The 20150-nt window shown below is 54.7% G+C and overlaps 1 protein-coding gene across 2 annotated transcripts in view; it reads left to right on the top strand.

The window, feature by feature from the left end:
* Positions 1-253: 253 nt before the first annotated feature.
* The window catches only part of NEK6 (NIMA related kinase 6), an 85994-nt gene continuing 66097 nt past the window's right edge, over positions 254-20150 (top strand). The window contains exon 1 of one of the 2 annotated variants that reach the window (XM_057724999.1): positions 254-402. The gene's annotated coding sequence lies outside the window, so the exon portion shown is untranslated. The remainder of the gene's footprint in view (positions 403-20150) is intronic. The other variant, XM_057725000.1, reaches the window with a different exon arrangement.

Here is a 20150-nt window from a genome sequence, read left to right as displayed (position 1 = left end):
TGCAGACTCTAATCCTGTGTCTGGACCCCTAGAAGAAGGGGAGATGCCGGGCCTGACTCTCTGTGTGAGTCTGGACCTCAGTTTCCCCCGCTTCGAAATGGGGAGCGGGTCCTCCGCTCACTGGGCTCGGGAGAGCGAGGGGATCCGGCCTCCGCGAGGGCGCCGCCCCGGGCGCCCCCCAGCCTGCGTGGCGGCAGCGCGCACGAGCGCAGGGGGCGGCGCGGCCCCGCGGCGGGGAGGGGCGGGAGCGCGCGCGCGGCCCCGCGCAGGCGGCGGCGGAACCCAGCGGACGAGCGTGCGGCCGCGGCGCCGCCGACTCGTGTGGGACCCACCGCTCCCGCCGGGCGCCCGCCGGTCCGCGCGCCGGTCCTCCTGCCGGCAGCCGAGCCCGCCCGCGAGCCGGTGAGTGGCCTGGGGCCGGGGCCCGGCCGGATCGGGCCGGCGCGGGCCGGGGAAGGGGCGGGGGCCGGGCCGCGGGGCCGTCACCTACTCTCGGGCCGAGCGGGGCGCGCGTGCCCGCGCGCGCGCGCGCCCGAGGTTCCGCGGGGGAGAGCGGCGGGTGTGCACGCGGGAGGTCGGGGCGCGCGTGAGCGTGCGAGTGTGAGTGTGTCCCCGGCCGTGCGTCCGCGCGTGCGTGGGCGGCGTGTCCATCTGTCCCCCCCGGGTGTGTTCGCAGGAGTGTGCGCGTGCCTGTGGCCGAGTTGGTGCGTGTGCACCTCGGAGCGTCGGGGTCCAGGGGTTTGGCGTGAGTGGTGCGGGGCAGGCGGGCGTGGCGCCCACTTATCCGTTTATTGAGTGTTTACTATGTGCCAAGCGCTCATGTGGGATCTCATTTTTGTGAGAGAATGTGTGGATTCGGGGGGTATGTGTGTGCGCGCACACGTGTGAGTGTTCACAAGCGATTAGTGTGCGTATTTATGAGCCCGCGAGGACAGAGTGTACATATGTGGGTGTGAGCGTGTAATTTGTGTACAGGAGTGTGCGAATATATTTACGGTGGAGCCCGCGGGCCCCCCTTTAAGCCCATCAGGCCTGCTACGTGATGTGCCCGCCCCTGGCCCGGATGTCAGGGAACCCGTGGAGAGAAGCAAGCCTGGTGTGGGCACCGAATGGGTGCTGGGCTTTGTTTGGAGCATGCGAGGCCAGAGGTCAGATCGCAGAACCCAGCCGGGCCTCGGCAGGGCCACTGGCAGGACCCTGCAAGTGGGGCTCCAGACTGAGCTGGTGCTGTGGTGGGCCTGGTGGAGCCTCTTGGCCTGGCACTGGAGGACTTGTATTCAGTTTTCCTAAATACTCTTCTGGGTCCCCTGGCTTTGTTCTTGCCCCTCTCTGGCCCTGGTGAATTTTAACCCTTTCCCCAGGCCTGGGGTGGGGCTGACCCTGGGGAGACCAGGGGTCCAGGGACACTTGTCTGTGTATCTGGGAATCTCTCTGCCTGCGTTGCTCAGTAGATAGATATTCATCTGATTTATTTGTATGAAACGTGGGCTCCAAGTGTGAGCCCCCAAGACAGTAACAAATGGATCACAGCAGGCTTGAGACACTGTCTTCCAAGGTCTGTCCTTGCAGTTTTGACTGACAGGTTTTGGTGTGCTTTATTAGTGTTGAAAATCTCTGCAGTCAAAAGTCTTAATTGCTTTAAGGCAAACTTTAGAAACTCTGGAGCGCCCTAGTTCGTTTGGATTGTCAAAATTCAGCTTGCCTTTCTGAGGGGAACATGTCGTCTTAGGAGCTCAGTGTGTGCGCAGGCGAACCTTGGAGGCACATTTAAAAACCGTGGCGTTAATGGAAGAAGAATTTCATTGAACGGGATGCAGAGCCGGCTGAAAGCGCCTGTTCCTCACGCAGCAGCTTATTGAGTGAACTTTGGACGTCTTCTTTTAGCAAACAAAACCTGGAAGGAAACAAAAAAGACCCACATTCTTTTTCTTTTTTGTCCTAAAAAATGAAGAGAAAAAAAAAACCCACCTCTGGGTGTGCTGGAAATGCTGCCTCCCCTTCCCCCAGCAAGGCCTGGCCCTCCCTCAATCTCCCACCCCCAAATAAAATATGCCTGTGGGGAGCTGGGGATGAGTCACTCCCTGGCAGAGAGCCCCACGGGCAAACATTTGGGAAGGTTCTTGCCTAACTTCCCAGAAGAAAGGCCCAGGATTTAAAATGGTCCCTGTGGTTTGTCAGCCTCTGCCGTCCCGTCTGCCTCGGAAATGACTAAAAAGTAGTTTCTACCTCCGCAAAATGAAGTCTCAGACTTAAGCAGCAGCCCAGGTGGGTCTGAGTAGAGGGTCATTCAGGTTTCAAGAAACGGAGCTCCTGGCTTTGCCAGATGGCACAACGTTCTGGGCGTCGTAGTCGTCCCTAAAGTCAGGCCGTGGAGAACGGCTTCTGGTTTTATATGCGCAAGGAAATTAAGGCTCAGAGAGATCAAGCTGTGTCCTGGGACTGCAGAGAGGAGGTGGAGGCAGAATCCTGTCACCTGCCTGACTTGAAGTTCATCCTGTTTCCACTGCACCAGGATTTTCCTTCTGAAGGTGCACAGACTGGGTGCTGAGTGCTTTACCATACATACATCTATTTAATTTTCACTGTGAGGTAGGGGTTATTATCTCCATTTTACAGATGAGAAAATTGAGGCTCTGTGATGAAGTGATGTGCATCATTTTAGGAAAGTTATGCACCACCACTAATGGCCACCATTTATGGAGGGTGTTCCATGTGCCAGGCATGGTACTAAAAGTTTTAAGGGCCTTATTTCACTCAGTCCACTCACCAACACTGTGAGATGGGAACAGTCGTGATGCCCATTTTACAGATGAGGGCACGAGGGCACAAGGAGATTAAATCATGTGCTGACTACCACATGCTAATATGCGGTTGATCTTGGATTTGAACCCAGGCTTGACTGAGCGGAGCCCACAGTCTCCCCACTGAACCTGTAAAGTCACAGGGGCTGTGTATCATGTGCCTGCCACAGTGTGAAGGTTCGGGGTTGTCATCCTGATCTTACAGAGAGGAAGATGAAGGTTAAGTAACTTGGGCAGAGCCATAAAGTGGCAGATGGCAAAGTCAGGATCCAAACCCACAGCTCGGATTCCAGACTTGAAGTTCTTAACTTTAAACCAGGTCTGTCTGCCTTTGTCCTGCTGTGGATTACGACATGCTGGGTTCCTTGCTGGGCTCCAGACTTCTGGGGGGAGGTCTTCCTGAAGGTACTACCATCCTTCCTCATCCACGCTTGCCGCGCTGGTGCAGATGACCAACGCCCAGGGCCAGAGGTGTCAGATAGAAAGGGCCACAGTTCACATTTTTTCTTTCCTCTCGAAATGCCAAAAATTGGTTTCAGAAGGGAAGTGTCAAAACAATTGTCAAAAGAGAAGACGATTCCCTTCCCCTTCTGGGGTCAGACCAAGCCAGGGAGCTAGAGGGTGGAGAGTGGAGGGCCCTGGTGAGTCATCCGAGATTAAATATGGGTTGGCACCTCCAGGCTTGTGTGGGGAGGAAGCAAGCTAGGACACTGCCCTCAGGAAGAGCCCAGCGTCCTGACCCCTGCCTGATGGTGGCGAGTTACCTCCACGGGGCCTGACTCTCAACATGAATATCTGACAGCAGCGTCATTTCTGCGTAGGCTTCTTGTCACTTACCACTTCAGTCCCGTGCCTGTCTCTCTGTGCCTGTCTCTCTTTCCCGTTCACCTCATTTACATCACGGTTTATACTACACGGTACTGGGAAGGAATGTTGTGTGTGAAGACCTGTGTGGTTTGGGGTGTGGGGCGCCCCTGCGAGTGTCCTTTGGTGTTGAAAGGAAAAGGTATTTCTTTCCCTTCCGAGTGTGTTCTGCAAATTGATGAACATTTGCAAATTGCTTTGAGATGCGTTAATTGAAGGTGCGAAATAATAGATCTTGTGCGAAGGCCCAGCCACATTTCTGGCATTGATGGATTCCTCTCCCGTCTGGCCTGTGATTTGGGGAGGTAAAAATAGTCCTTGTTTCTACATTTTTATCTGTCTCTCTCTTTTTTTTTTTTTTGTTGACATCATTCTTAGGAAACGGTTTGGCACGTGCCACGGACCTTTCCTTGACTGTCACCTCAGGTGGTGGTCAGAACTTGGAGCTCTGGGAAAAGGGTGCTCATGGAGTAAGGGGTTGTCTGGGTGGTCTGGGCACTCCTGGGTGTCTGTGAATTTGCTTTGAGATGAGCGGGTGAAGGATGGCCACCCTTGGCCAAAGACCCTCGTGGCTTTTTGGTAGCTGACCGTTTTCTCAATTCTGATTCTAGGGTAGTGACAAGATAGCCTTTGGGGAAAATGTTAGCTTAAAGAGAAAAACTCAGGCCAGTGGCTTCATCCATTCCTATCTGAGCTGGGTGACATACACACAGCCCCTTCCTTTGGCCAAAACTGAAAAAGACCTACGGCCTCCTCAGACAGGAGCTGACATTGGGGCAAATCAGTTGGTGGTGTAATTTCCTGTGACGTTTGATTTGGGAACTTGAACTTGGAGAGTGATCTAGCATTTTGACATCTGTCCCTCTAACAAGACTTACTTGTGTGGAAACAAACCCTCATACACAACCTCTGCCGTTGTCTCCAGTTCTGGATTTTTCCAGACAACTTCTCGGGTGGTCTGGTGGCAAAGGCCAGGTCTTCTAGCCAGGCCTTCTTGGCATCTACCGGCAGGATCACTGCACCCCAAACCCGACTCAGCACTGTAGCTGGCTCTGTTTTGGGGGTTGGGGTGGGGGGCGAGTGAGGGGCCTATAGAATTGAAAGGTGGCCAGCTGGGATCTGAAATGCATTCAGTTCCAACAGCCTTGATCCGCGTGGAGCCGGCCTTTCTTTCTCTTAGACATCTGCGTGATGGTGACCTCACAGAAAAGAAAAAGGGGCTTTATGTAGGAATTCCATAGAGTGTGAAGGAATTCCGACAAGAGAAGGGGGAGGGAGGCTGCTGCTGAGAGCCTGCAGGGCCTGCGTTTCCCGGAGTTGTTTAACCCTCACACTTCAGAATTAGGCTGGGGGAGGGGGCAGTGCTTGACCCTCGTGAACGGAGAGCTCGAGAGCCGTTTAAGGAGGTCCCGAGGTCCCTGAGTTGTAGTTGAAGCCACTGGGTTTAGTCCCTCAGACTCGTTCTCATAGCAGATGAGCAGTGGAGGTGGACATTGGACTCGACCCCTTTCCCCAAGGCCCGCCCTCTCTTGTTCCCAGTTGTCCCCAAGGTCTTGGAAACTGAGGATTGTCGGGAAGAGACCTGCAAAGGGACAGAGTTACTTTACAAGCCACCTTCAGCTCTGATCAGTCCAAGCTGCAGATGAGGGGTTCAGTAAGCTCACTATCCAGAGAAGAGCTGTGTGCCCATTTTACAGGAGGGAAACGGAGGCCCCGAGAGGGGAAGGCACTCACCCACAATCCAAATGAGTGAGGTGGGAGGCCCAGACCCGCTGCTTGTGAAGAAGGCCTTCGCCTCTGGGAGCCTGTTTCCTCATCCGTAACACAGAAACAGTGTTATGACCTCATAAAGTGTGAGGGAAGAACTAAACAAAATCATACGCACAAAATGCTTAGCACGTGGGTAACACCTCATAAGTGCTTGATGAGAGACTAGGAACTACTTAATTACCAAAGACCTGCCCAGGGTCACAGGGCCAGGAAGGTCATCTCTTGGTCGGGAGCCTTTTCAGTGCCCATGTATCTTGAGGCCCAAAACAAGGCTAAAAGGGGGATGTCGGGGGCCCCTCCAGGGAGGTGCCGCTGAAGCACTTTTCTATGACCATGACCCTCAAAATAGACTGCAGAGGAGACAGTGATGATTTGGAAAGAGGAAGGATTTAAATGTCAGGGTGGCCCTGGGCATCGCAGGGAAGTGTTTAGAAATCAGTATTTTGCTTTCCTGTCTAACACCCCTGCCCCCCGCGCCAGGAAAGTGAGCCTCGTAAGTTTTTGGTGTGTCCTCTTGGAGCTGGAGGGTCTCGAGAGGCCCCGAGAGCTGTGTCAGCCACGGCGTGTTATTAAGCGAGGCAGATGTTTTGTTAATTATTTACACAGCGTCGGCCCCATCAGAGGTCTGTGTTGACAGAGCGGCTGTCGCAGACCCAGGCCGGGGGCAGGCAGTTCTTGGTCGGAAGTGAGCAGGCAGCCCTCCCCCCCAGCAGGGTCCTTGCAGAGGGTCTGCACAGCGAGGCCTGAGCGAGTCTCTGCGTGTTTGGCATCCCCTCTTAAGCCACCGAGGTTCCCACGAGCTGCTTGGCTTCCCTGAGGGAGAGGAGAGATCTTTGTCCCCCGGGGCTGGCCGCCCTCCTGAGGTGGCTTCTTTGGGCCTTTGTCCAGCTCTTCACCTCCGAGACCCCGCCATGGTGTGTGTGGTGAGGGGAGAGCATTGCTGGGCCCTGGAGATCTTTGAATCCAGCACCTCCCCAGCAGTCAGCTCAGACTAGGGCTTCACGTGGGCCCAGCCTCTGCTTCCTCATCTGGCAAATGGGCCAGGAACACCAGGGACAAGGCCCTTGATTCTTGGGCACCCTTTGGGGTGATTTGCCTTAGAAATCCAAGTTTAGGATTAGAATTCTGAAAAGAAAGGACCTGGGATCAGAGCCTTCCCTTAAAGGCCACTAAGGATGAGGGATGGACTTCCCAGGTGCTACAGTGGTTAAGAATCCGCCTGCCAGTGCAGGGGACACAGGTTCAATCCCTGGCCAGGGAAGATCCCGCGTGCTGCAGAGCAACTAAACCTGTGCACCACAGCTCCTGAGCCTGCGCTCTAGAGCCCATGAGCCGCAGCTGGTGAAGCCACATGCCACAACTACCGAAGCCCATGCACCTAGACCCCGTGCTCTGCAACAAGAGAAGCCACTGCAATGAGAAGCCCGCACACCACAATGAAGGGTAGCCCCCGCTCTCTACAACTAGAGAAAGCCTGTGCGCAGCAACGAAGATCCAACACAGCCAAAAAAATAAATAAATAAAAATAAACGAATTAAAAAAAATAAAAGGATGAGGGATGTCAACTCCCTGAAGCGGGAGGGGGAGAGGCAAGCCTACCGTCTTCAGCCTTGGCCCTTCTGCTCTTACGTGTTTTATGTAAGTAGGTTTTGTTTAGAAGTCATTTTAAGAAAAGGTTCTTATGTGAAATATGCAAAATCTATAAATCCTCAGAGACAGAGGGCAGATTGGTGGGTATCGGGGGAGGGGGAGGGGAGAATGGGGAGAAACTGCTTAATGGGTACAGAGTTTCCTTTTGGGGTGAAAATGTTTGGAACTAGGTAGAGGTTGTGGTTACACAACATTGGGAATGTACTAAATGCCCCTTAATTTTTACTTTAAAATGGTTTCTTTTCTTTTCTTTTTAAGCTCTTTATTGGAATATAATTGCTTTACACTCTTGTACTAGCTTATGAGGAACACCAAAGTGAATCAGCTGTATTTATACACATAACCCCATATCCCCTCCCTCCCACGACTCCGCCCCACCCTCCCCGTCCCGGCCCTCCAAAGCATCACCCATCATCGAGTTGATCTCCCTTTGTTATACAGCAACTTCCCGCTAGCTAGCTATTTTACAGTTGGTAGTATATATATGTCTGTGCTACTCTCTCACTTCGTCCCCGCTTCCCCTTCGCCCCCCGCCCCCCCAACCCCGTGTCCTCCAGTCCATTCTCTGCATCTGCATCCTTATTCTTGTCCTGTCACTGGGTTCATCAGTACCATTTTTTTTTCTTTTTTTTGTTTTTAGATTCCGTGTATGTGAGTTAGCATACAATATTTGTTTTTATCTTTCTGGCTTACTTTAAAATGGTTAATTTTATGTGGAAAAAATTTTTTATAAGAAAAGTTTCTGACGCTTAAAAATAAAAGCTTAAAGGCCTCTCATTTTACAGAGGGGGCGAATGAGGCCCATAGAGAGACTGTGACGAGCCTCAGGTCTCCCACACAGGCTGCGGCTGTTCTGTGGCTGAAAGCAAATCAGTCTCCCAACTTGCAGGCCAATGCTCTGGTTCGTGGCACCAGGGCCCAAGCTGTGAGTGATAAGTTGGAGGTGGAGACACAGACCATTCCCTGTTGTGTGGGTTGAGTGGACTCCATTTTGTTAACCAGACATGCCCTTGCTGGCTGCGGTGTGGTCATCTGTCCACGCATTCCCTCGAGAAGTTCTGGGTCAGGCATTATGCTGGCAGCTGGCATAGATACCCTGTAACGCCCCGCCCCTGGGCCTCTCACCACCTGGTAGGATCAGAAGCTGTGTCGTGACCCTGGTGTAGGTGTCTGTGAACAGTTTGCAGCAGGCGCCCTTTGGGACTCACCCTCTGGGGAAGTGGGAGGGCTGCCAGGAGGGACGGGCTCCCCAGCCTTGAGGGAGACGTGAGGTTTGCCAGGCAGGGTGTCGAGGCCTGCAGGCCTGAGAAGGCTGGGGTGAAGGGCAGGTAGGCCGCAGGGTGAGTGGGTGGGTGGGGCCGTGGGACGAGGAGCCGGCAGCCGGACTGGGGTCCTGGGCTGCGGGCAGACCCCGGGCAGCGCGGAGCCAGGACCTTCCTGCCACGTCGCCTTTGAGGCCTTCAATAGAGCCTTTGTACTGGGCACTCACCACGTGTTACATTCTGTTCTAACACTTCACGTGAATCAACGCGCTTCCTTCTCCTGCAGTTCTGTCACACAGGTACCATTATACCCAGTAATGGACAAAGACCCAGAGATAGAGATTCCAAGCTACACGGTGCTGATTCCCGTTCGCCTGGGTGTTGTGAGAAGCCTGTGTCCTGGGGTCTGGTCTGAAGGCTGCCCTCTGGAAGTGCCGTTGTGTGGGCTGTGAGTTGGTGGCCGGGCCCAGGGCCTGGGAGAGGGCCTCCTAGGCAGCTGGAAGGAAGACCGTGGACCAAGGGGCAAGTGGTGAGAGAGGAGGCTGCCAGGGCCCACCAGGAACTGTGAGGTCTGGGCTTTCTCGCAAGAGCAGTGGGGCCCCTGGTACTTCTGCAGCCTTACTTTTCAACAGTCTCCCCCTCACTCACTCCTCCCCAGCCACACGGCCTCCTTACTTTTTCTCAAACATGCCAAGCGTACTCCCACCTTAGGGCCTTTGCCCTTGCTGTCCCGGCTTCCTGAAATCCTTTTCCTCCTAATATTCCCATGACTTGCTCCTAGCCTTCATCGGGACACTGCAAAAGTCACCTCTCCAAGGAGACCCCCCCACCCCCACCCTATGAAAATTAATCCCATGTCCTTCACTCCCCATTCCCTGGCCTGGCTTTATTTTCCTTTAGGGCCCTTACCCGTCCCTGACATCATATGTTGGTCATCTGCCTCCCAGACTGGAACATGAGCTCTGTGAGGGTAAGACTTCGTCTGTGGACCACAGCTGTACCTCAGTGTCCAGCACCATGCCTGGCACATAGGAGGTGCTCAGTCAGTAATGTTGAATGAATGTCAAGTGTGCGAGTGGCAGGATCCTTGAATAATGTTTATATGGAGTTACCGAAGCTGGTGGCAAACTTGACTGACTGCAGGGACCCCCTCCTCATTCCTCCCAATGGGCAGCAAAGGGCTGAATTGTGCCGGACAGAGAGGGTATCTTAGAGAAAGACTTGTCCTTGTCGGAGGAACGTAAACCCGGAAGTTACCTCCCAGAGTTACGGGGGTCTCCTTCCTTTGCCCCTTTTCTGCAAAGGCGGCTCCTGAATGTCCATGAGGCGGGGGGAGGGTGGCTTTGGGTACGGTCGGGTGGGTGCCGTGTCTTCAAGCTGCATTTTCTATCAACCACGCTTATTTTTTAGAGGGCGTGTCTTTTGGGGATTGCTCAGGGAAGGGAAAGGGGTTAACTCTCCCAAGCCACCTCTGGGCACAGACATTTGCTGTGCAGCCAATGAGCAGGAGGCCAGCATCTGCCCCAGCCCAGAAAATGGGGAATCCTGGGTGGAAAGAGGAAACGATTCCCTAGCTGGTGTGGCCTTGGTGGGCCACCGGGATGGGTTCCCAGATAGCGGGACCACGGGGTACCACATGGCAGACAGACAGGGAGCCCACCACATGCGTTTGGTGGGTCTGGCCAAGTCCAGCCGGATTTAGTTACTCCAGGATCTCAAGCATGGACTTGGCATGGCTGACTCAGTGTGTTGTGCATTTCCTTTGTTCGTCTCCCCCAGGAATTTTAGTGGCCTTTTGTGTTTGTTTTAAATGCCAGCCTCCTCAGCCAACCCGAGAGGAAACGAGGACTGGATTTTTGTGCAGAGGCTGGGGACAAAGGTGGGGCCTGCCAGCTCTTGATGGTGATAGCTTGGCATATGGGGAACACGCAAAGAAAATACTTTTACTCCAAGCTAACACCTTTCATTTGCGAATATTTTATGACCTCCCAGGACGTCAGATGTCAGTCATCTATAGGTTGGACACATGATGACCATCCTGTCCAAACGCCCAAGGTGGCAATGGTCTGTAAAAGCATTTGAGTGACATTTGGGGAAAGGAGAGGCAGTTTGGAAGAAGCTGTTTGGTCACTGGTGTGTGAGAAGTTCCTGGATGCTTGAACGGCTTCAGGGGCGGCATCTTTGAATGCAGAGTGCTGAAAATTCCAGGACATATGGTCACTGCAACGTGCTAATGTTAGCAATCGAGATATTTAATTACCCAGAAAAACCCCTTTACCTACCAACTACAGGTTACCGGAGAGCTTTTATTTCTCAGGAGGAGGGTCTTACAGCAATATAATTCGGACCAGCAGACAGGGAGTCATTATCCCTCATTTATTTGTTAGCTAATTAAGTGATTTATCTGGTCACGCATTTATTCCTTCAGTTGCCGTCCATCCAGCAACACTCACTGGATCCCAGTCTGGGCCAGGCTTGGTGCTGGGCACTGCGTGGGAGGGCGGGGTGGGGGCGGGGCGGAATAAAACAGGGGAGCACATGTGACTGAATGCCCGCTGGGTGCCAGCCCATTGGGCGGTGTTACGGGCTGCAGGTGAATTAACTTACATCCCAGTGGACGTGTACCAAGCACCCACTATGCGCAGATCTGTGGAGATACAGAAAGGAAAATGACAGAGCACAAGTAATTTGAACTCTTGCCCCATCTTGCGGGATTTTTTCAGTCCCGGTCCCTCTGCTTGCTGTGATAAACCCGGCCAGCCACCATTCACAGGCCACACGGTGATGTCCCCGGAATGAACCAGAAACAATCCAGATGCCCCAGGAACCAACGTGAGAGCAAGGCAACTTCACACGTTGCGTCTCAGTTCAGCGTCTTGCCACCACCCAGCATTTTGAGACAGAATGTGAGATCTCGTGGTTGGCTAAATACATAAATATTTTATGCCTCGATATTCTGAAAATGAAGCCCGAATGCGCAGAACTGCAGCACATCAGTGCTATAGATCATATGTTATAATAATCTGATGACATGTTGTTTAAATATTTATGGACTGATGTGACATGACAATGGGGGTTGAGAGCAGGCTCGGAGCAGAGTCGTGGCAGATGCTGGGAAGGAGGGAGCAGACGCGCACGGTCCCGGGAAGCGCCCCGCGATGCTCAGGTTTCTCATTGGATGTTTTGGGGGTTTCATGGCAATAGCACCAGCTGACGTTTTCTCGAGCCCGGGTTGTATGCTGCATCCTTCACTGACATTACCTCACTTACTCATCACAGCAACCCCTCCAGGATGGGACTTTTATTAACCCCAAGTTACAAATGGGAAACTGAGGCCCAGGGCAGGTCAGATCTGCCCCAGAGCATACATCTAGGGGGTAGCCCAGGATCACACCCCGGTTGGCCCGACTGTGCGGTCTGAGCTCTTAGTCACCATGAATTCTGCCCTGTTGGTGACAAGTCACATCAGAAAAGCCTGGTTGACCTCATGCTCAGTACCCACTGGACTTTATAAACCACAGAATGGAAGGGGATGTCTGTAAAATGCCGAGAGGTAATAGAAACCACAGGAATAAATATCTACCCCGTGAGATCAAGCCATCGTAGCCAGGTGCCTGGCATGTGGTAGGGGCTCAGGATGTGGCAGTGCCACCCCTCTGCTTTTTTTTTTTCATTGTTGGCTTTGCAGTCATTTGGGGAGCCCGCTGTGGCCTGTCCTACATTCATGTCCTGTGCCTGTGCCGTCCCCTCCCCTGCGGGCACGATAGCCCCTTCAGTCTCTAACAGCCCCGGGAGGTGAGTCAGGGTGTCCCCGCCTTACAGATGAGGGCCTCCTGCCCATCTCCCAGAGCCAACCCCCAGGTCCCTGCCTTTGGGAGGCAGCGTGCACGTGCCAGCTCTGTCCACCACGCCGTCCCTGCTGCTCTGCTGGACCAGCTCCCTCTGCCTGACTGTGAGGCTGACAGTCCTGCCTGTTTCCATCACTGCTCTGCGATCTGGCTTATCATCACATCCCCGGCACCGGAAACCAGGCTTGGCCCACAAGACAGCAGTAAGGGACCAGTGATGGGCGGGGGGAGGGGATTGTTCTGAGAAGCTTCTTAGGCAGTGATGGCCTCGGACCCAGCAGCAGTGTCTTCTAGCTCTGCAGAGACCCAGGGGTGTCCCCAAGGATCAGTGAATAAATGGAAGGCAGGGCCAGCCACGCAATTTGGGGGCCCAGTACAAAGTGAGAATGTAGGTCCCCTTGTTCAAAAAGTAGGAGGAAGACTTTTTCCTTCCCTTCTCCGTCTCTCTCTTCCCACCTGCCTGATGTTTATAATTTATTTAAATGCCAGGATCCCTTGGGCACAGGGACACTCACAGGGCGAGTGCAGACCCTCACAGGTGCCCATGGCCCCACCCTGTGGCTCGGTGAGCAGACGCACCTGACCCCAGTCTCGCCATGTCTGTGCCCAGGCCCTTGCCAAGGGTGGGGAACAGCAGAGGTGGCTGGGGGCTGGGGGGAGGGTGGGGGTGGGCCGCTGAGATGCGCCCTGGGCAAGGCAGGACCACCTGTGAGCTGAGGCTCCGCACCCCCAGCACATGCACCATGGTTCCACCAACTTCCCTTGGAAGACACAAGTTTGAAGATAAAGTGAAGACTTTCAGGGGAGTGAACACAGAGCATGAAACCCCAAGCAGGGGGCTCCCTGCTAAGGACAGAGCCGCGTGCGCCGGTGCTGGTACTTGCCCGGGAACCTGGCCCTGCTGGGAGGACGGTAGCCTTTCAAAAAGAGCAAGGTCCATGTATTGGGTCTCGACGGGGGGCTGAGGCCAGTCTTGTTGGAAGGGGAAGTTCTGCTGTGAGGTCCCGTCTGCAGACCGCTGGCCCCAGATGTGACCGCTGTCAGGTGGCCCGCTGGTCTCCCTCCTCACCCTGGGCCTCTCATGCAGAGGACACACCGTGACCACGGGCCTCCTCGGAAATGTCCTCCCTGCTTTAATCTCTTACGTCGTTGCCGAATGTTGTTGCGGCGACAAACCCATCCCCTCCGACTTCCTGAGTGACAAGGGTCAGAAATCGAGTGATAAGGTTGCTGACCTGCTTGCCCGGGAACAACGCCAAGCAGGTGGTGGCCTGGAGAACAGAGAGGGCTGGGCACTCAGATTCCACCAGCCACCCACGCTGTTCCCAGCCCTGAAACTGGGGAGCCCAACAGCCACAGGATGTGCATGTCTGGCCACTCCCAAAAACATGAATGAGGGACGCTCGGGAAAGTTGACTGACGCTTGTTATTTAGTACTGTGTACCAGCGATCTGACCAAGTGCTTCATCTGTGTTGCCTTAGTTAACCCTCGCAACAATGTTAGGCTGACCCCATTTTCCAGATGGGAATAACTGAGATTCACAGAATGAAGCCATTGGTCCAAGGCCGTAAGCCACATGGTTTGGAAACGGAGATTTGAACCCATGCCCGGCTGACCCCCAAAGCCACTGCTCTTCACACACTCCCAGGCGTGGCTGGAGGGCTGGGGTCACTGCCTGGCTGAGCCGCTGCCTCCACCGCTGCGTGTGCGTAGGACGGGAAGGGAGCTGGACCCCAGCCACTGCTGTCTGCCTTCTCCTGCCTCTGGGCAATCACCCTTCTTGGCAGAGACTGTTCCCAAGGCTCCAGCTCCAGCTCTTCTCTTCCAAGATCCAGCCAGCCCTGGGGCTACTCTTAGGCTCGGAGAGGGAGGAGGGAGATGGTGGGTCAGACAAACCCAGATGCAAGTCATACCTTTGCCTCCTGCTCACGTGTCTCCTTGGCTTGTCACTTCCCACTGGGCCTCAGTTTTCTCACTGCAGAGCGAGGGGTAATTTCAGTTCCTGTCTCTGGGGGAGCTTTCGTGATCCAGTGAGGTAGGCGTGTCCGTTACAAGCATTCAGCAGTCGGTGGCTGGTAGCGTATTGATAATGCCTGACGCCGTGGGGCGAGGACTGCAGCTTGGTGGCACCTGTGACCCTCAGGAGCCCTTCTCCACACTGGGACAGGTTGGAAATCACCCAGCCCAGAGCCGCCCTCCCCTGGGAGTTCCTCCCTTCCTCGCTTTGCTTGGTCACTCATTGATCCCACAGGTGCGGGCGCTGTCGTGAGGCGAATAGTGAACAGAAGGGACAGAACAGAGCGGGTGCTCCCGTGGGGAGAGCAACCAGGAACAAGAAGTGGGGGAAGTAGGTTCAGTGTCGCCGGTCCGGGTGTTGGAGACGGATGGCCGGGGGCCGTGGTGGGGTGGGGCTCAGTGTCCCGCGTCTGCCTCGTGCAGTGGTGCTCCCTGACGTCTCTTAACTCCCTGGGAAGGCCGTCACTGGGGGTTTAACATGCTGCCTGTTGTTCAAGGTCCCAGCTTTCCCAGGGAGCCCGGGATGGCCTCACTGGGTTGCTTTGCCTCCAGTAATGTCTTTGAGAAAGTGGTTTTCACAGCTGGGAGGTGGGAGTTTTTCTCAGGCTCCCCCAGGACTCTCAGCCGCTCCCTCTCAGGGCTGGTCGCCCCCAGGGCCACCCTGGGCAGGCCCTGGCCGTGTATTATCATACTGGCTCCCCAAGGTGACCCTGTGATGCAGGTTCTATTAGTCCCATTTTACAGACAAGGAAAGGGAGGCTGAGTCATTTGCCCAAGGGCACACAGTAGGTCCTTTGCCTTGGCTGTGTCTGTCCCAGCTTCGGCCTCCACCCACATTTTGCATTTGGACAAACTGAAGCCCCCCAAACAGTTCAGCAACTTGATCCCGAACTGTGGGGAGGGGTGAGCCCTTTGGGTCATTGTGGAAACAGACATCCATTCCTCAGTGAAGCTGCTTTTGAGATGCCACTGATTGTCAGAGCAGGAGAAACTGGGAGAGGTGATGGTGTGTTATGAGGGCCTTTGGGTGTGACTTGCAGGGAGACGGCTGTGTCAGGGATTCCTCCAGGGATGGATGCCAGGGCCATAGGGTTTTATGGCATCTGGGACAGGCAAGCCTTTTAAAAGAAAAAGTTCCCAAAGCCGTCCCATCCCACCGTTGGCAAACAGTCCTTAAACGGCAAAGAAACAGCCGTGTTCCGTGTTCACAAAATGGTGAGCTGGCATTCAGGCCCATTTATTTAAACCCGGAGTCGACGAGGCTAAAGACTTCAGCTCTGAGTGGCAGCTCGCCGCCTCGCTGCCGCCGGGGAGCGTAATCGTCAGGGTTTTCTTCCCATTTACGGGTTTTTGTGTTGTTGTCTATTTGTAAAATGAGGCTTCTGCTGGCAAAAGCAGGTTTTAGCGAGTGCGGCAGCTCTTTCAAGACCTAATAAGGCCCCAAAGGAGGGTGTGTTCCGGCAACACTTTCCTCCCCCACCGGGGGCGGCCGATTCCAGCTCGCCTCGTGCACTGTGGGCACCGGGTACCATCCGTCTTGCTTCCCATGAACGGAATCACTGCCATCACTTCTGCGGGACAAGATGGGCCCTTTGGAACCGCCTTGAGGACAGAGGCAGGAGCAGCCGCCAGGCAGTTTTGCTTAGAAGGGAAAGGAAAGAAAAAAAGAGAGAGAAACCAAACTCTTACACATGGATGGTTCCTTGGGTCCTACGAGCCTGGGCCCGGGAGGAAAGGGGCAGCAGGCCGCACTGGGACACCTCTTGGAGGAGAATGCACAGGGCCTGGGTGGCCCCTGTCCCCAACGCATAAGGAGAGGGTTTGTCACCCTGAGCTCACGCCTTGAGTTCAGAGGAAGGGAAGGAGGGGACCCAGCATTGATGGGGTCCTCTCATATGCCTGACCCTGTGCCGGCTTTGGGCATGTCGTGGACGTGGGTGTCACTGACTCCATTTTCAGATGAAACAGAAGACGCTCAGAGAGTCCAGAAACTTACTTCAGATCATATATTTTATACGTGGTAGCTCTGGGGTGGTTCATTTTCCCGGGCCGCCCTCTGGAGAACAGCATTGCCCCTCGGGAGGTGACAGGAAGTAGCAGAGTGCGGACTTCAAGTCCAGACGCCCCAGCCTGCCCCTGCTTCACCCCCCCCCGATTCCCCACGACTGAGCCAGCATCGAGGGGTCTCTGCTGTTATATTGATACAGCGATGCTGCCTGAGGGCAGTGCTGAACACTCTGTCTGATGGTGGGAGTTCAGGCCCCTGGGCCCCTGAGTATGGAGGACGGTAGCGGGGAGGGACTTTCACTCTGCCTACTGTCCTACGTGCCCCTTGGCAGCAGGGGTGGCAATAATTGTCACCTCCAGTGCCAGCTCTGATAGACTGGTAATGGCTGCCTGAGAGGGCATGTTGAGAAGGCTTTGGGATTGATTAGCAATGTCTGCTGTGTGCACAAGAATGAGGATAGGAGATGAGAGGGACCAGACTCAACGTAATACAGTTCTTAGCCTGGGCTCTGACCCTGGGGGGGTCATTGTTCTCATTGTTAGTTAGTTGTGTGCTTCATCACACTGTAAACTTGGAGAGGGCGAGACTGTGTGCCTGGCACACAGTGGGAATTCCGCAAGTACCGGAAGGAAGGATTGATGAGGGCTCAGCTGTTCCTGAAAGCGCTGTCAGTGGGGATTCTCGTAGAGTGAATGTTTTAAAAAACACATTTTTAGACTTCTAGGGGTAAGATGTAGGTGCCCACATGTTTAAACCAAGGCCCTCCCCTCCATGTCACTGAGTGGCTGGCTGTCTTTGACTAAATAACCTTTCCAAGCCTCGGTTCCTTCATCTTTGAAATGAAGTTCCTCATGGGACTGTGGCGAGGGGTGGCCAAGGAGGTAACTTCAGGGAACCCAGAGCCCAGAGGTGGGCAGATTGGCAGCCAGAGATGTCCAGTCCAGCTGCCCCCTCCTCCACCAGCCAGGCCCCTTCCCTCTGCGGCGCTGAACTCGAGGCTCTCTTGGCTTGTGATGCCTTTCTTCTCTCCCCCCAAACCTCACCACCTCCTGCAGTCTCCTCTGACTCAGGACACTACTTAGGACTCTGCTTTAAGCCCCACAGCCCCCTGTGCTCCCCTCCTTGGCGTGTCCCCTGACCCTTGGGCCCACGGATGGGTCAGTCCCCTGAACTCGGAGCCTCTCCAGGGCTGGAACAAGCCCACTTTCCTCTGTGGTCCCACCGCCTAGCCCAGGGCCTGGCCCAGCGAAGGCCTTGATGACAGTGATGAGGGGGAAGGGTGATGCACCTTCAGTTTGCTCCTCAGGCCTCGTTACCATGGAAACAGCTGACACGTGGAGACTGGGACGCTGTGTCCAAAGTCCAGGCCTCTGTTGGGGGCAAATGGGTTGGCTGGAGAGATAGAGCCTGTCCCGTGGGGAGAAGTCTCATGACTCACACGCCCTCTGGGCCTGCTGCAGGTGATTCGTTAAGGGTCTGATGCTGTGGGTGAGGATCCTCTGATCCTGTGATGATCAGGGCTTGATCCTATGGGCTGTGGGCTTTTGGAAGGGTCTCACGTCAGGGAGTAGGCACATGTGTGGCCTGTGTGGAGACCGGGGTGGCGGTGTGGGAGGATGCTGCAGATGTCAGGGTGCACAAGAGGGGATGGGGGCTGGCCTGGGTGAGTGGGAGCGAGGTGGGCAGCCTGGAGCAGAGATGAAGAGGGGCCCCATGTCAGCAGTCTTGGCTCCTCGCTGGAGACCCCTGTGTCAGGAAGCAAAGAAGTCGAGGCTGCAGATTTGAAAGAAGGTTCTGCTGTGGCTTCAACTGCTTCAGGATCTCGGGAGTGGTTCCTGATGGGCCGGTCTCAGTGTCCTCGTCAGTAAAGAAGTGGTGATGAGCTCTTTGCCCTTTGACTCAACACCTGGATTTGGGGTGGGGGTGGTGATGGAGTGAGGCTGAGACCCGTAGGGTCAGAGGAAGAGTGAGGGGGGAGCAGGAAGAATCAGGAAGTAGCGAGGAATTCCCGTGAGAGACTGAAGGGGCTTTGGACTCCGCAGGGGCTTGTTGTGAGCAGGGAGCCTGCCTGTGGCTGGGGAGTGTTCAGAGGGGAGAGGATCCTGTCCCATGCCCGGTGCCTCCTCCACAAATGCCAGTTCTTTTCTCTTAACAGTATACAATTACTTATATAGAATTCTCAGCTATCTTTTTTAAAACAACTTCTTCTCCTGCTGTTATTTCTTTTTAACAGAGCATCCATCAGGGGTTTACATGTGCTGTCATCTTCTAGTCTTCACCTTTACATGGCTTCATTTTATAAGTGAACTCAAGGCTCAGAGAGGTAAAGTGACTTATCCAAGGTCACACAGCAAGGATTTGAGCCCAGATCTGTCTCCCCTGGAAGCACCCAAGGATCAGTAGGGGTTAGCCAGGCCGGGGTGGGGAGCTAGGTGGAGGGCACAGGATGTGCTGGGGCCGGAGGTGTGAAGCAGTGGGTTGCAGGAAACAGTAAGAGCCTCCTTGGAGGCCGTGTGGTGGATGATGGGTGTCAGCTGGGATTGGGGTCAGACATAAGGAGGCCTTGAATGCTATGCCCTGGAATGATGACTTTATCAGGAAGCCTTGAAGGTTGATAAGGGAGGGAGGTGTAGTCAGGATGGTGTTTCTGGTGGCGGGTGTGGAAAATGGTTTGGTGTTATGGAGGGGGTTCAGGCCGGGAGGCTGGTGTGGTCGTCTGTGGACTCCCCCAGAGCCCCGCAGCTGCCTAAGGCTGAAATTCCACCCAAAAGAACCTTTGGCTTTCTCCCACCCACCAGCCCAGCCCTTCTCTGCTGGGTGTTGGGGTGGGAGGCCCCTCACCTCCACATCCTCAGCCTCGCTCACAGCTTTCTTGTGAAAAACAAGGCCGACGCCTACCAACTTGCTGGGGACAACGTGCGAATAAATGATAAAATATGTAAAGCTCACAGCAGCTGCTTTGGGAAAGGAAAAAAAGTGCTGTGGATGTGTTATGTTCCCTAAATCCGGATTTCTGCCTGTTTTTTTCTTTCCGGGGATGAGAAGCTAGAGTTAATGGGAGTGCGTCCACCTAGGAATCATTTATTTCCCCCGATTTCCAGGCAGTCTCATTAATCGGAAAGAGCCCCGGTTTTCTGACATGCTTCCTGGGGAGCCCATTGTGTAGTCACCGTGATTGAATTCTGATTCTCCCCTTATCGACTGATTGATTGACTGGTCTGGAGGAGTCAGAAGCAAAGCTGTTCAGACAAGCAGCTCTCAGCTTTAACGTTTGTCTGTGGCATGCTGTTGGGAAGGCGTGGTGTGGGCTGGGGTCAGAGGTTCCCCTGGCCCATCTGGTCATCGGCCTGTCTTGCAGCTGACGTGTGGCACGCGGCGAGGAGCTCACAGCATCAGGTGTGAGGCCATGTGGTGGGGTCCGTGGTGCCTAGGGGGTGAGCCGGCTGTTCCCAGGATCTGTCCAGGCATCGTTTCCCACAGGGGGTGAGCCTAGCTTATCCCGGGAGCGCCTGTGTGCCCCGTCTCAGAGCCAGGTAATGCCAGCCTGGTTCTAGAGGAGACGGGTCTCCCCACCAAGGGGCTAGGCTACAACCCTCCCGTCCTGGCCTCCCACAGGGCCCAGCATCCACTTGGGATACAATCCAAATATTTTTATCTTGAGTGGATGAGTGAGGGTAGGCAGACTAACGTGTCACATACTGTCTGGGTGACTTTATATACCTGAGTGGGGTTTCATTTCATCATCACCAGAACCCATTTTTCAGCTGGGGAGGCTGAGACTCAGAGAGGTGAAGATCATGGCCAAGACACCCAGCAGAGAAGGCGCTGGGCTGGTCTTCACGCGTCTGACCCTCCACTCCGGTTAGAGCGCCGGCCCCTCTACTTATTTCGCCTTTCCCTCCTGACGCCAAGCTCCCCGAGGGCTGGACC

The sequence above is a fragment of the Hippopotamus amphibius genome, chromosome 2 (assembly GCF_030028045.1).
Source record: "Hippopotamus amphibius kiboko isolate mHipAmp2 chromosome 2, mHipAmp2.hap2, whole genome shotgun sequence".
Classification (NCBI taxonomy): Eukaryota; Metazoa; Chordata; class Mammalia; order Artiodactyla; family Hippopotamidae; genus Hippopotamus; species Hippopotamus amphibius.
This window is presented reverse-complemented; position numbering and strand designations above follow the sequence as displayed.